This window comes from Natrix helvetica, assembly GCF_964273705.1.
Source record: "Natrix helvetica genome assembly, chromosome: 1".
NCBI lineage: Eukaryota > Metazoa > Chordata > Lepidosauria > Squamata > Natricidae > Natrix > Natrix helvetica.
In genome coordinates this window covers 360,043,606-360,058,721 of record NC_138548.1, presented here as the reverse complement: position 1 = coordinate 360,058,721, position 15,116 = coordinate 360,043,606, and the positions used below count along the sequence as shown (strand labels likewise).

Sequence of the window (15,116 nt, the reverse complement as noted above, 5' to 3'; positions counted from 1 at the left end):
GGGAGTCAAACTATTCTCCAAGGCACCTGAGAGTAGAACAAGAAGCAATGGGTGGAAATTAATCAAGGAGAGAAGCAATTTAGAATTAAGGAGAAATTTCCTGACAGTTAGAACAATTAATCAGTGGAACAGCTTGCCTCCAGAAGTTGTGAATGCCCCAACACTGGAAGTCTTTAAGAAGATGTTGGATAGCCATCTGTCTGAAACGGTATAGGGTTTCCTGCCTAGGCAGGGGGTTGGACTAGAAGACCTCCAAGGTCCCTTCCAACTCTACTATTGTATTGTATTATTGTATTGCATGCAGATACATGGGCGTGCGCCGGAAATCCGAAAACCAGCTGGCCAGGGCGCATGTGTGTGCCAGCCAGCTTGCCTTCTGGTTTCCAGCACATGCATGCGTGTTGGGCAGCTGGAGGTCCAGAAACCTGAAGACCAGTTGGCCGGTGCACGCATGCCTGTTTTTTGGCTGGATTTTTTTGGGGGGGTTTCCGGGTCATTTTTCGGACTCTTCAGACCATTTTTCGCCCATTTGGGGGGGCAAAAACAGCCCCAAAATGTCCTGAAAATGGCCCAAAAGCAGCCTGGAAAACAGCGCCGGCAAAAACCAGCTGGCAGCCAGAGGAGCAGCTGGCGACAGTGTCCATGCCCACAGAGGGCTCTGCAGCCACCTCTGGCATCATGGGTCTAGTCTCTTAAAAACCTCCAGTGATGAAGCACCCACAACTTCTAAAAGCAAGCTATTCCACTGGTTAATTGTCCTCATTGTTAGCAAGTTTCTCCTTAATTCCAGGTTGCTTCTCTCCTTGATTAGTTTCCAATTATTGTTTCTTGCCCTGCCCTCTGGTGCTTTGGAGAATAGTTTGACCCCCCCCCCAACATATGAAGAACGGTTGCAGGAACTGGGTATGTCTAGTTTAATGAAAAGAAGGGCTAGGGGAGACATGATAGCAGTGTTTCAATATCTCAGGGGTTGCCACAAAGAAGAGGGAGTCAAACTATTCTCCAAGGCACCACAGGGTAGAACAAGAAGCAATGGGTGGAAACTAATCAAGGAGAGAAGCAACTTAGAACTGAGGAGAAACTTCTTGACAGTTAGAACAATTAATCAGTGGAACAGCTTGCCTCCAGAAGTCGTGAATGCCCCAACACTGGTTTGGTTTGGTTTATTTGGATTTATATGCCGCCCTTCTCCAAAAGGACTCAGGGAGGCGTACAACATTAAAAAACACACATCCCAAGTTAAAAAAGTTTAAATCCACATCCAAAAAAACAAAACGAATTTTAAAAAAAACATTTAAAATAAGTTAAAATTAATAGGCCAGGCCGGCTTGCTGGAAAAGCCAACACTGGAAATCTTTAAGAAGATGTTGGATAGCCATCTGTCTGAAACGGTATAGGGTTTCCCACCTAGGCAGGGGGTTGGACTAGAAGACCTCCAAGGTCCCTTCCAACTCTACTATTGCATTGTATTGAATTGTATATTGTATCTACTATTGTATTGTATTGTATTGTATTGTATTGTATTGTATTGTATTGTATTGTATTGTATTGTATAAAACTTGAATACTGCTATCATGTCTCTCCTAGTCCTTCTTTTCTTTAGACAAGCCAAGCCCAAATCCTGCGGCCATTCTTAATCTGTTTTAGTCTCCAGGCCTTTGATCAACTTAGTTGCTTTTCTTTGATTTTTTTTCCGAAGTCTCAACATCTTTTTTGTAGTATGGTGGCCAAAATCGGTTGCAGTATCTCAGATGTGGTCATACTAAGGCTTTATAAAGCGGCAGTAATACTTTATGTGATCTTGATTCTATTTATATAACCCAGGATTGTATTTTTGGGAGGTGGCTGGCTGCACACTGTTGGCTCATATTCAAATGATCGTCCACTAGGACTCCAAGGTCCCTCTCACATTATACTGGTTTTGAGCCAGGTCTCACCTAATCTGTACTTATTCCGTTGATTTTTCCTGCCTAAATATAAAACTTTGCTTTTCTCCACATTAAAATTTATTTTGTTGGATAGAGCCCATTGTTCAAGTTTCTCGAGCTTTTTTTGGATCTTGAGCTTGCCTTCTGGGGTGTTTGGAAATTCATTCAGATTCATTGGGAAACACACACGGGAGAAAAACGAAAAGTGCCTCTAATGTGGGAAATGTTTTTCCCAGAAATCAAACCTGATGTGACATCAGAGACTTCTCACGGGAGAATGCCCAGAATGTGAAAACAGATTCATAGATTTTATGAACTTCGGAGACACCAGAAGAGGAACAAGGGGGAGAAACCCTATCAATGTGGGGAGTGTGGGAAAAGTTATTTTACACAAGGAGAGGTCCAGGTTTATGAAAGAAGCCACACGGGAGAGAAGCCATTCAAGTGTGTGGAGTGTGGGAAATGCTTCTTCGGAAAACACCTTGGAAGGCATCGGAGTTCATATGGGAGAGAAGCCATACACATGCGTAGAATGTGGAAAAGGTTTTGCTGATAAGGAAGGACTTTGGAGACATCATAAAATCCACACAGTAACCCTAACCCTATTCAAGATTTCCACCTCCGATTTCCCACCTTGGCACCACATAGAAGGAAAGAGGAGCGCCTAAATCAAAGGGAGACTGAGCTACTTTTCCTCCGGGCTAGGATCGGGCCTCGAGCTACGCCTCCTCCCCTCTTCTCCAGCGCCGCAAACCCACCGGCCGACCACAGAGACCATCAAGCACCCCCCCAACTCTTGCGGTGCCTTTAAGCAATTCTTTCAGGGCCATCTGTAGAGCTTAAACGTGCACACACGGACACACACAAAATCATACAGACACTGGAAGACGTTTCGGAGCACGTGGTTCTGGATGGAAAGGGAGATTAGAGAGGAGGGGCGGAGGGGAAAGAAGAGGCAGAGACCAAAGGGCGGGGCTTCAAGGTGAGGGGCGGGGCCCGAGGGGATAATATTACCCCCCCCCCCAAGCTGGACCTCCGGTTCCTGCCTCCAGTTCCGCTTCTTCCTTGGAGGGTCTGCGCTGGATCCCCCGGGAGCGGCTCCTGGATCCCTCTCAGGCAAGGCTGTTCTCCCTACAGGCTGCCCCCCCAGCCAGGAGATCTCCTGACCCCCAGGAGGGAGGGAGCTGCGGATCCCACTCTGCGGCTCGCAGGCTTTTCCTCGGGGAAATCCGGCTCCGGCATTGCCTACAGGGAGCGGCTCCCTCCCTTCCCTCCAGGGGGACAAAGGGGGCTCCGTCCTGGGCTGGATCTGCCCCTTCCTGACCCGGCCAAGGCTCTGAGGGCGGGGGGATCCAGGAAGGAGCTTTGGGGAGGTCGCTTTCAGAAGGTTTTGAAAAATGGAGCTTTAAAACCTTTGTTGAGACTAACCTCATTGCAATGGGGAGGGGAGGGTTTTGGAGGGGGGGGGATTTAAATTGAATTGGGTTCCTCTTCCTTTCCTCTTGACTGTTCGTTTTGACTGTTCTGGAGGCTTCAGGGAAGCGTCCTGAAGGTCCCTGAAGCCTTTGGAGCGCTCAAAATGACCTTCCGGTTTGCTCGGAGGGGCCTTTCACTGCCCCTAAAGGTCCCTGAAGCCTGGGGGGGCTTCCCGGGGGGGGGGAGCGGGAGGCTGTTTTCGCCCTCCCCAGGCTCCTATAAAGCCTCTGGAGCCTGGGGAGGGCGAAAAAAGCATGCAAAAAATGGGGGGTTGCACCTGTAGTGTGCGCATGCGCACTGGGGGGGTCGCACATTGCATTATGGGTATGGCACACCCTCACACGACCCCCCTGCGCTCCCCCCACTTATGGCACACGAGCCAAAAAAGGTTCGCCATCACTGCTATACCTGGTGTCTTCATTTCATCACTAGGGAATACCTGGGAGTCAATAACTACATCATTGTTATATTCCAGTTTATCCCACCCAACGGATTCAATAAATCGAGCACTAGTGCTACAATATACTTTTGTAGTGCCTTTTTCCCAAAATCTAAACGATCTATGATTGGCCTCGTAACCTACGACAAATAATTGCCTAGCTCTATGTTGTCCTTTCAGTCTTACTTGTGAGGGAATATGCACCCATGCCGGAGCTCCAAATGTGTGAAGATAGCTTAAATCAGGTTTTCTGCCATGCCAACAAGTGGCTGCTGATGGCTGCTTGAGGTAACAGCAACCAATCACATTTTAGCAGTACTTAAAGCTACAGTACTACCATCATGGTTTATATATCCCTCATTTTTCTACCTTGCAAAGAAGTAGGCCGGGGTCTACTTTGTCACATGCCCTCCCGAAATCCAAGTATATTGTCTGCACTGAATGTCCCTATTCCATTAATTCTGTCACTTGGTCAAAGAATGCAATAAGATTTCTCTGCCGTGGTCTGTTTTTGACCAACCCATGTTGGATTCTAGTAATAGCTTTGCTTGTTTCTAGACTTTCCCAGATCCCTTGCTTGATTATCTTTCCCAGGATCTTCCCAGGGGCTGATGTCAGGCTGTTGAGCAATTTCACGGGTCATTAAGCAGACAAAGTCCCAGGTAAGCAATCTGGGGTCCTCTTATGTGAGAGGAGAGGCCATGTGAGTCCTGGCACAGGTCATGGGACGGTTGAGGGGGTCCTGAGGAAGCTTTGGAGATACTTTCGGAGAGGTTGCTTGGAAACAATCTGGAACACACAGCTTAGAGAATGGCACAAGACTTGCAAAGACCATCGGTCTCAGCATTAAGGCCGCATTTCACACTCACAATGGGAACACTGGGCTGAAGTCCAGTCCTGGGGTCAGTGGCAGCTGACTGAAAGTGGTGAGGGTCTCCACATTAGGCCCAGCCCCACAATTGCTGTCAATCAGGGCTCTTTGCATGGCTGTGCTGGGACGATTGAGGCTTCCAGGAGTGGCTGCAGCTTTGCATTCTATTTCAGCACACCCAATTCATGAGGGAGGGGGGATATTCCATGTCTCCAGGACCTCCCCCACCCCAGAGACACCCCCGGATCCCCTGGCTGGGCCTTCCTCCACTTAAGAACCCATCCAGTCACTTACTATCCGCAAACAGGAGTTTGGGATTATGATTGTTCAGACCTGACCCCTCATATACCAACTGCTTCACTGAATGACTAGGATTCCAGTCTCAATTGTAGCCATACGTTGGGGAGTAACTACATTAAGGGCTTCCTTTCCACTGTGTCAAGGGGCAAGAACCAAGAAGGAAAAGAAAAGAGTCAATGAGCAGCAAAATAATTTGTCTCCTAGAGGTGTGGGGTGAGAAGAATAACTGGAGATTTTGTCTTGGGTGTCCTGGGGACCCATGTCCCATTTTGGAGGAGGAGGCGAGACTGGAAGACCTTCAAGGTGTCCTCCAAATGTATGTTTTTGTGATTCTCTGTGTTTCTCAACAGAAAATACAATTCTTGTATTCTTCTTTCTAGCAGGAAAACAGCTGTGACCAATGATTTACCTAAAAGATAGTATCTGCTATCAGTAGATAGTAGAAATTTGGCAGCAGCCGCCACCGCCAGAAAGCATGGAGGATGGGAAACTCTGGGATCCCCCGTCAGACACAAGCAGCACATCAAAAGATCACAAAAGAACCCATGAATGCTCAGAGTGTGGGAAATCCTTTAGTCTCCAGTCCCTCCTTTCGATCCACAGGAAGGTCCATGTGGGAAGTAGATCCAGTCAAGGTTCAGGGGGAGAGAAATCCTTCTCTGGAAAAGAAGCCAAAGTTCTCAGAAGCCCCCCAAGAGTAAAACCATATAAATGTGAGACATGTGACTTATGCTTTGATCAAAAGTCAAGCCTTCTTACACATCAGAAAATCCACACTGGAGAGAAACCTCATCAATGTCAGGAATGTGGGAAATTTTTCCATCGAAAAGCCCATCTCAGAGACCACGTGAGGACTCACACAGGGGAGAAACCTTACAAGTGTGGGGAATGCAGGAAGAGCTATTCTCACAAGTCAGCTCTTCAGCGCCATAAGAAGATTCATTTGGGAATAAAGTCTTACAAATGTTCTGAGTGTGGAAAATGTTTCACCCGGAGTACATCTCTTCAAAGTCATTTGAAAATACACACAGGAGAGAAAAATGAAAAGTGCCTTGAATGTGGGAAATGTTTTACCTCGAAATCAAATCTGCTGCGACATCAGAGACGTCATACCAGAGAGAGACCCTTTGAATGCCCAGAATGTGAGAGACGATTTGGGGATGCTTTTCAACTTCGGAGCCACCAGGAGAAGCACAAAGAAGAGAAAACCTATCAATGTGGGAAGTGTGGGAAAAGTTACCTTACGCAACAAGAGATCCAGGTTCATGAGAGAAGCCACACGAGGGAGAAGCCGTTCAGATGTGAGGAGTGTGGGAAATGCTTCTTCCGAAAACACCATCTTGAAAGCCATCAGATGGTCCATACGGGAGAGCCCTACAGATGTGTACAATGTGGAAAATGCTTTCGATTCGTGGGAGACCTTTCGATACATCATAAAACCCACACAGGGGAGATGCCATATCAATGCAACGAATGTGGAAGCTTTTATATTTCTATATCAGCCTTTAGAAGTCATGTGAAAAGTCACACAGAGGAAAAAACTACACATGTTTAGACTGTGGGAGAGCATTTCCTCATTCATCTTCCCTTAAGAGTTCACAGCCAAATCCATACAGGAGAGAAACCCCACAAATGCTCAGTGTGTGATAAATGTTTTTCACGGAAAGACTCTTTTGATGCCTCAACGATTCCACACTGGGGAAAAAAATGTCTGCAATGTCGGAAATGTTTTTCCCAACCTTCAGAACTTCGCAGTCACACCAGAAATCAGACAGGAGACTGGCATCACAAGTGTGCAGAGTGTGAGAAACCTTTTCATTGTAAGTCAGTGTGAATACATTACAGTTGCAGTAGTTTGGTTCAGGCTTTGCTGAAGCTGAAACGCAAGTAGGCCGTGAGAATGTAACCTTTAAAAGTGCTTGCATAGGATATTGGTTAACCACATTATTTGACTGAATTGTATATTTAGACCAAGATGTAAAAACAGGCGATGTGTTTTTGTATGTGGTATTAAGCCACCCCCAGCTGTGGCGCAGTTGATATTTGTTTCCCTGTTTCTTGTGGAAAATTATTGAGTGTATTTCCTTGTACGTGTCCACTCCCCCGCCCTTGCAAAACTATGCAATAAAAGGGTTTGTGCAGGACACGTCAGGAGGAATGTAGGAATACACCCTCCAGGCACCCTGTGCTTGCCTTTCTCGAGCAAACTCTTTGTGTGGTGTCTTGATTTGCGGCCTCTGTCCACGAGTGGACCCTCTAAATTCCCGGTGAGGACCGGGGTTCGTTCCCCTGCCAGAGGGGGAACTCTGAAGGCCCAGACAGACGAATCCGGACTCGAGTGTGTTGCAGATCTCGCTGCGACATCTGGGGGCTCGTCCGAGCCCTGTCTTGGCGCCTTCGTGGGCACGACCGTTGTCTAGCGGTGTGTTCTCCTTCACTCCTGTGAACTTATCCGGCCGGACGCGCCACTGTGCACACGTAAGTCATGTGCTCCTCGAGCTCTAAAATTTCTGCTCGCCACCGAGAGGAACTTTTTGCTCTTGTGAAGAGGACTAATTGTCTCCAAAAGATTAATGGCATCACTGTCTATCCGCTTTCTCGAAAATCTATCGCTTACTCTCTATCCTAATTCTCCTTCAGACGATTCTTCCGTTTCTTTTGTTCCTAATCCTTCTCCTTCGGACGAAACCCTGAAGGTTTCACCACCTCCTTATGAGGCCCCCAAAGTCTCAGTCGCTTCCTCCGCTCCCCCGGCGGAGACTTCTGCTTCTTTTCCTACTGAAACTCCTACTGACTTTCCTGACGTAGATCCACGGGCTGGCTCCTTTTCTGCCTTTGTTGCCTTGTATGTATGTATGAAATGAAGGAAGTTCCTACTAAAGGTTTGCCTTCAACCTGAGTAAAAACCCTCTGCACATTTTTCTGACCAACCTACTCTATTAGTCCTAAAGTAAAAACCTGGCCTCCAGAAGGCAGTTTTGATTTAGATTTTGTCAACAAATTTGCTGATTTTTTGGCCACCATCAGATGAATCAAGGGCCCCACCCAGATGCAAATGATGTGTTAATGAAAGTCTCCATACATCTTGGATCTTTAAAAATATGCCAGCATGAGCCAACCTAGAACCCTGGCTGAATGCAAACAATGTGTGGACAAACATCTCTGTACATTGTTTTTATACATCTTGATATTTAAAAATGCCAGCGCGTGCTGGGATATCAAGATAGAATTTGGATCTTTAAAACTTAGCCAGCGTCCGCTGGCAGGTCCAAATTAGAAACGAACACCCCAGGGCAGAGACAGGCATTAACAATCTAGTGCGTGATCATCTCCAGACCTGGAGGGAAGTTGAGATCCTTTAATAATAGAAAATGGAGCTCATTGGCTTATGTACAGCTCCCTGAAGTAATTGTAATTACTGCCTTGCATGAAGAAAGAATGAAATGGGATTTTTATATGTGAAATTAATGATTGTAGTGCAAATGTGAGTAGGTTGATGGTAAAAGTTGGTATGAATGTAGTTTGATTCCCTTTTATATAAAGAATGGTATGTGTGTGTATGCATGTGTGTTATCATTTCCAAATTGTTTGGCATGAGCAAGCATGAAGGTTTGATTGCAGTATGAATGTGAGTATGTGTCCCCCATGCCCCAGGGAGTGATAAGTGAATGGCTCCAGAGGTCCACGTGATTGCCTGTGTGAATTTCCCCCTCCCCCCACCCACTCTTCCTTCTGGGTCATTCTTTGGAGGGAAGCAGGAGGAGCGGGGAGAATGAGTGTTTGCTCATTTTTACCATGAGTGTGTGTATGAAACGCCCCAGTGATACTTGTGAATGCCTCTAAGAGCAGTTGGTCAATGGAACGGCTTGCCTCCAGGGGTTGTGAATGGCCCAACACTGGAGGTCTTTGAGAGGATGTTGAATGGTTATTTGTTTGAGATGGTATAGGTTTCCTGCCTAGGCAGGGGGTTGGATTGAAGGACCTCTAGGGTCCCTTCCAACTCTGTTATTGTATTGTATTGTATTGTATTGTATGAATTGTAGATTGTTTTAATAAAGCATGACTGCATAAAATGTTATAGTCTTTTTTGTTCCAACCTTTTTTGTTTGAAAGGAGTTATTTTGCTAATTAATTTATGGCAGCTATTGGGGAATCTTTGTTTGGATTTGTCCGTTTTTGTCTGCCGCTATCTAAAGTTTTTTATTTGATTTATTTTTTCTTTTTTTTGTGCCCTTGCCACAGTTCAAAAGATTAATGAGATTTTGAGCATTCCATTTGTGGTTTGCGTAACTTGTCAGCTAATTCTTTTGATGTTTTTTTTTAAAGACAACAGACTCCGTTTTAAAATGTTTTGCCATTTTTTTAGGCAGTTAAATTAATAACCTTGGGTTTTTTGTAGAAATTGGACTGATTTTATTAACATTATTTTTTCTATTCCAAAATTTGATTTTTTTATTTTATTTTCAAAATAATTTTTTTTCAGTGTCTTTTAATTGACTATGTGGTCTGTATGACTTTTCTGCTTGCCTATTGTTCTCAATTCTTTGCTTTCATAAGACTGTTTTTTTTGGATGGAAGATGAAATTGTTTATAAGGACTCTTATGAAAGTTTCCTACCTTGCAATATTGTTGTTTTTGTAACACTAAAATTGTTTTTTGCTATTTTATTTTTTCACATCTTTTTTTAATAAGCTTTTAAACTATATTTCTGACTTTTATTATGTGTGTCAATTTATTTTTAATTTTTTAGATATTTTTTTTAAACTGTTTTTTTTTCTTTAGATTTATTTTTGATTATTTTTTTTCTCATCAAAATGCCTGGGGAGTGGCACAATTTTGCCATATGCCACTCAACCAGGCCAAGCAAATTGTTTTATTTTGTTCCCAGTGTTTTGGGGCATCCCCGTCTGGGGACAAAGAAGTTAATTTTTATGATTTGGCCTCTAATCACTATGGCAAATGGATGTCACCTATGTTTTCTTTTTTTTGGCTCCTTAGAAATAAATTCATTTATTTAGTTAGGGGGTTGGACTAGAAGACCTCCAAGGTTTTTTCCAACTCTACTATTGTATTATTATTGTATTATCTATTTTTAATTTTTGGCCACATTTTTTTTTTCAGCCTTTATTGCCTTGGGCAAACTTTTTTTTTAAAAAACTGACAATGGCCTGGCCTATTTTTCATTGGCCTTTTTGTAATTTTGTACTAATTGCACCAGTTTTAATTTTTGGGGTTTTTCCTTATAATTCCACAGGTTAAGCCATTGTGGAACGTGTTAATTGGTCCTTCAGGGACTGTTTTTTCAAACATATAAAAAAGGAGGGATTTTGGGTACCTAGTAATTTGGTGTATCCCAATTTGGCTAATTTGGCATAGGTAACATAATAGATTTAAAAAGTTTGTTTGCCTCCCCCGCAAGGGGGACGAGGATATGCTGTGCTTGTTTTTACAGATTTTTATGGATTCTAGTACGTGATGTTTGTCTAGACAAGAATATTGTCGTACCAGTTCCCAAATCCAGTTCCAGAGATGACCAAGATGACTTTACAGACAGCACAGTGGCCAATACGATCTTGCCAAAACAACTGTCCAGTGATATGAAAAACCAAAAACCACCAAAGCAGTGCTGAAACAACGACACGACAACTTATGTGCTGCCATTTTTGCCAAGTTTTTAGTCATCATTAGTCATCATTTGTTTATGTTTACTTGTTTTGTCATCTCACCAAAAAACTCATTTGAACAGTGACTGCAATAAAAATCTATGGGTGCAACTAACATTACACACACTGACTTGAACTGTACATGAAACATTTGCTTTTTATATGCTTGGATCCTGTTTGAATTTTGCCTGCAGTAATTCAACACTTCATTGGTTCGAATTATAAGACTATCTTTCATTGAGGATTAATTGCTTATGATCCTCCCTCTGATGCAATTGCTTTGTATATATTGATAGTAGCAGTTCCTAAAAATGTAACATGTGTTAAAGTAGTTAACTGTATATTTTTAAGTAATAAGCCTTATTGTCTCTTATTTTTTCCTCCTATTTTGCTCTTAATAACAGTCATGCCTTTCCTAATGCTGATCCGGAGTGCTGGATGTGCCTTTTTTTTCCAACCACCATTTTATGAGGCCATAGGTTCTGCCGTACCTTTTACCAACAGCACCTCGGATGCCACCTGCCGGTGGTCTAATTCTTCTATAACAGTGTCTTCAATTGAAGGTCAAGGTTGTTGTATTGGATATGTACCCTATAACTTCTCTCAATATTGTATTAATGCCTCTACAGAATTGTATCATCAATGCACCCTTTACTTGCCTAAATCTTGAATGTCTTCCTCTGTCCAGTCATCCGCCATTCATGGGGGCTGGGTGACTTTGTTCTCCTCTAACCCCACAGCTGATCTTTCCAATTATTTTAAAGGATATTTTTTCATTCCCTCCAATGGCTCTATTTGGGCTTGCTCCACTGGTGCCACTGTATGCGTCAGTGGGGACATTTTACACCAACAAAGAGCCTTTTGTATTCAAATGTATCTTCTCCCCAAGATGTCTGTTTTTTCCAATAATGAGTTTCTTTCTCGCATGGAACCACCTCAATATCTCCCACGCTCAAAACGCGAAATAGTTACCACTATGACTTTGGCCCTTCTCCTGGGCCTAGGAGCCTCTGGAGCGGCGACAGGCATCGCAGGTATGGTTGTGGCGGACCAAAACATCCGCAGACTCAGTATTGAAATAGATGCCGATCTCAAACGCATCGAACAATCTATGGTCGCTCTCCAGAATTCTCTTACTTCACTATCAGAAGTTGTTTTACAGAATAGAAGGGGTTTGGATTTGCTGTTTTTAAAACAGGGCGGGTTGTGTGTAGCTTTGAAAGAAGAATGCTGTTTTTATACAGACAGTTCAGGCATTGTGCTTGACTCCATGGCAGAACTAAACACCCGATTAAAAGACAGAGAGACAGAACGCACACAATCTCACACATGGTATCAGGGAATGTTTAATTTTTCTCCATGGCTGACAACCTTGCTTTCAGCACTTATAGGCCCTTTGATTTTGGTTTTGCTTGCTTGCACTATTGGTCCTTGTGTTATGGGAAAATTGCTTCGATTTTTGCGTAGCCGTTTAGGTGATATAGATAAAGAGGTTAATGCAACTAGAAAAGATCTAAACCTACTGCAAAACTTATTGCCCTCCTCGTATGACTCTTGCAAACAACCATTGCTGACATTTTCGGATTCCGATTCCGACACAGAAAGTGAGATTCAGTTCCCGGATAAGCAAGATGGTTCTTCTCGCTGCCTACCGGAGGGTGGGTCGTTAGAGGAATGCATAGCCTTAGAGGGATGCTGACCTCCTTTTAATAATAAAAACAGAGGAGATGTGAATACATTACAGTTGCAGTAGTTTGGTTCAGGCTTTGCTGAAGCTGAAACGCAAGTAGGCCGTGAGAATGTAACCTTTAAAAGTGCTTGCATAGGATATTGGTTAACCACATTATTTGACTGAATTGTATATTTAGACCAAGATGTAAAAGCAGCCGATGTGTTTTTGTATGTGGTATTAAGCCACCCCCAGCTGTGGCGCAGTTGATATTTGTTTCCCTGTTTCTTGTGGAAAATTATTGAGTGTATTTCCTTGTACGTGTCCACTCCCCCGCCCTTGCAAAACTATGCAATAAAAGGGTTTGTGCAGGACACGTCAGGAGGAATGTAGGAATACACCCTCCAGGCACCCTGTGCTTGCCTTTCTCGAGCAAACTCTTTGTGTGGTGTCTTGATTTGCGGCCTCCGTCCACGAGTGGACCCTCTAAATTCCCGGTGAGGACCGGGGTTCATTCCCCTGCCACAGGGGGAACTCTGAAGGCCCAGACAGACGAATCCGGACTCGAGTGTGTTGCAGATCTCGCTGCGACAAGTCAGAACTAAAAATTCACCAGAAAGTCCATAGCAGAACTAAATCTCTTCAGTTGTGAACAAGGCGGAAACATTTTTTTTTCAAAAGTCACACCTTACTGTTCATCAGCAATTTCACACAGTGACAGGAGGGAAATCCTACAATTGTTTGGTGTTGGGAGTGTGAGGGTGTTTTGCTGACAAAGCTGAATTAGTAACTTACCTCCATGATGACACAAAAGACCTACGAGGGTTTGGAGATTATATTTAATGTTTTGCAGAGTATAGATAGTCCTCGAGTTATGTCCATAACTGGGAATGGATTTTCAGTCATCAATCAAAGCACACAGGTGTTTTTGTTAATTCTTACTAGAGCTTTGTTGATTCATGAGGAGAACCAGAGATTCAGAGAGGAGAAAAATGGGATGAGGCTTGAATGAAAATCTATCTAGTTTTTTATTTGGAGATAAATTATAGAGGTGGTTTTTTTAGGGTTGATGTTGAATTTGCTGGCTGAGGATGAAGAGGGAAAGTTTATTTTCCGTCTTCATTATTATTATGTTTTTTGGAGGGGTTTATTTCTCTTTTCAATTTGTCTTTTTCATATATTCACTGACATATTTGTATTATGTTTGTTTGTTTGATCTCTGTATAACATCCTTAATAAAATTATTGTTCAAAATAATCAAGAGGGCTTTTTCAGGATACGGGCTAAGAGTTAAAAAAAAAAAAGTCAAGATGGCCGATAGATTGTGCCATGCTTTGCAGTCAAAGTCCTGTTGCTTTTTAGTTTTATATGTGATGCCCTTTAAAACAGCCGCCATCTTCATTCTTTTGACTCCATCTCCTCTAGTTGGACTTCCAGGGTGGAATTCAAAGGAGTAGATTTCAGATGAACTTCTCAGGTACCCCAAAATTCAGTAAATGATATGCTAGTGTGTTAGTTTCAAGTGCTCATAATGGAGGGTCACACAAGCCCTATACTAGTGGCTGTTATAGACCAGTCTAAGACCTGAAGATACTTGAATTTTTAAAAAGTCCCTAGGGTTATAATAAAATGTTTACCATCCACTTAAGAGGGAACAGAAACAAAGTCTTCTAGCAGCTGCCAAAAAAGCCAGCTGTAGATTGCTGGGACTCACCAGCACTTTGAAGTGCAGCTTAGAGGTTGGTTCCAATCGTATAAGAAATGAACCACAGGCAAGGTGTCCTCCCCAGAGAAGCTGCCTTTATTAAGAGACAGTCAAAGGCTTTTCCCACCTTCATCCCTCCTAAGGGTTAGATACTGAGGTTGTGGGTGAAGGCTGTAGAAAGCCAAAGGCCCAATGCTCCTAGGAGATCTCTTCTTTGACCAACAGCCCTAGTCCAACCCAGGAATGGATGAGGTTCCTTCTCAACTGATGGTGGGATGAGAAGCTCCATGCACTGACACAACACAGGCTCTTTGGCCAGAGATGAGGTGGGGCAGCAGCGCCTTTGTTAAGTGAATCTCTGGCTTTCCCATTGATTTTGCTCGTCAGAAGCTCACAAAAGATGAGCACATGGCCCCGGGACACTGCAACCTTCATTAATATAAACAAGTTGTTAAGCATCTTAATGTCAATCACATGTCCATGGGGGTCCTGAAATGGCCACAAGTGTGATAAACGGTCATAAGTCACTTTTTTCAGGGCAATTGCAACCTTGAAAGGTCACTAAATGAAGTTGTTGCAAGTGGAGGACTACCTGTGCTTGTATTGGCCCAATGAGAACAGGCAAGAGATCTGGGCTGCTCCCCAAAACTCCACTCGTTCCTGTCCCAGGGGCTCTGCTGATTGGGAGATGACCAAGTCAAAGTCATTGCAGGAAATCCACTCAGGCTCATGGTCTTCAGAGACCCCCCACTCGATTTAAATTCTCACAATGGAGAATCATCACGTAACCTCTGCATCAGAGGCTACTACAGATCAGTGTAAGACTTAAGGATCCTGAGAGTAAAATTAAACATGTACTATCCAGTTAGTTGGAATCACCAACCCAGTCTTCTAGCAGGAAGAAAAAAGGGGACTGAAGATGGCTGGGACTTCCTGGCCTTTGAACGGAGTTTCCCTAAACATAAAATAAACTGAAAAGGGGGATCTCTCTCTTGGCCTCTCTGCCTGCCCTCATCACTCAGGTCCTATCCGGGATATTTCTTGGCAAATGGCCAAGGGCTTTTT

The 15,116-nt window shown here is 43.7% G+C and overlaps 1 protein-coding gene across 1 annotated transcript in view; it reads left to right on the top strand.

Annotated features, from left to right (window-relative positions):
- Positions 1 to 2,953: 2,953 nt before the first annotated feature.
- Positions 2,954 to 15,116, top strand: part of LOC309384231 (uncharacterized protein) — a gene marked incomplete at its 3' end in the record, with an annotated part of 28,799 nt that continues 16,636 nt past the window's right edge. The window contains exons 1-2 of the mRNA XM_081937472.1: positions 2,954 to 3,044; positions 4,402 to 4,505. The remainder of the gene's footprint in view (positions 3,045 to 4,401; positions 4,506 to 15,116) is intronic.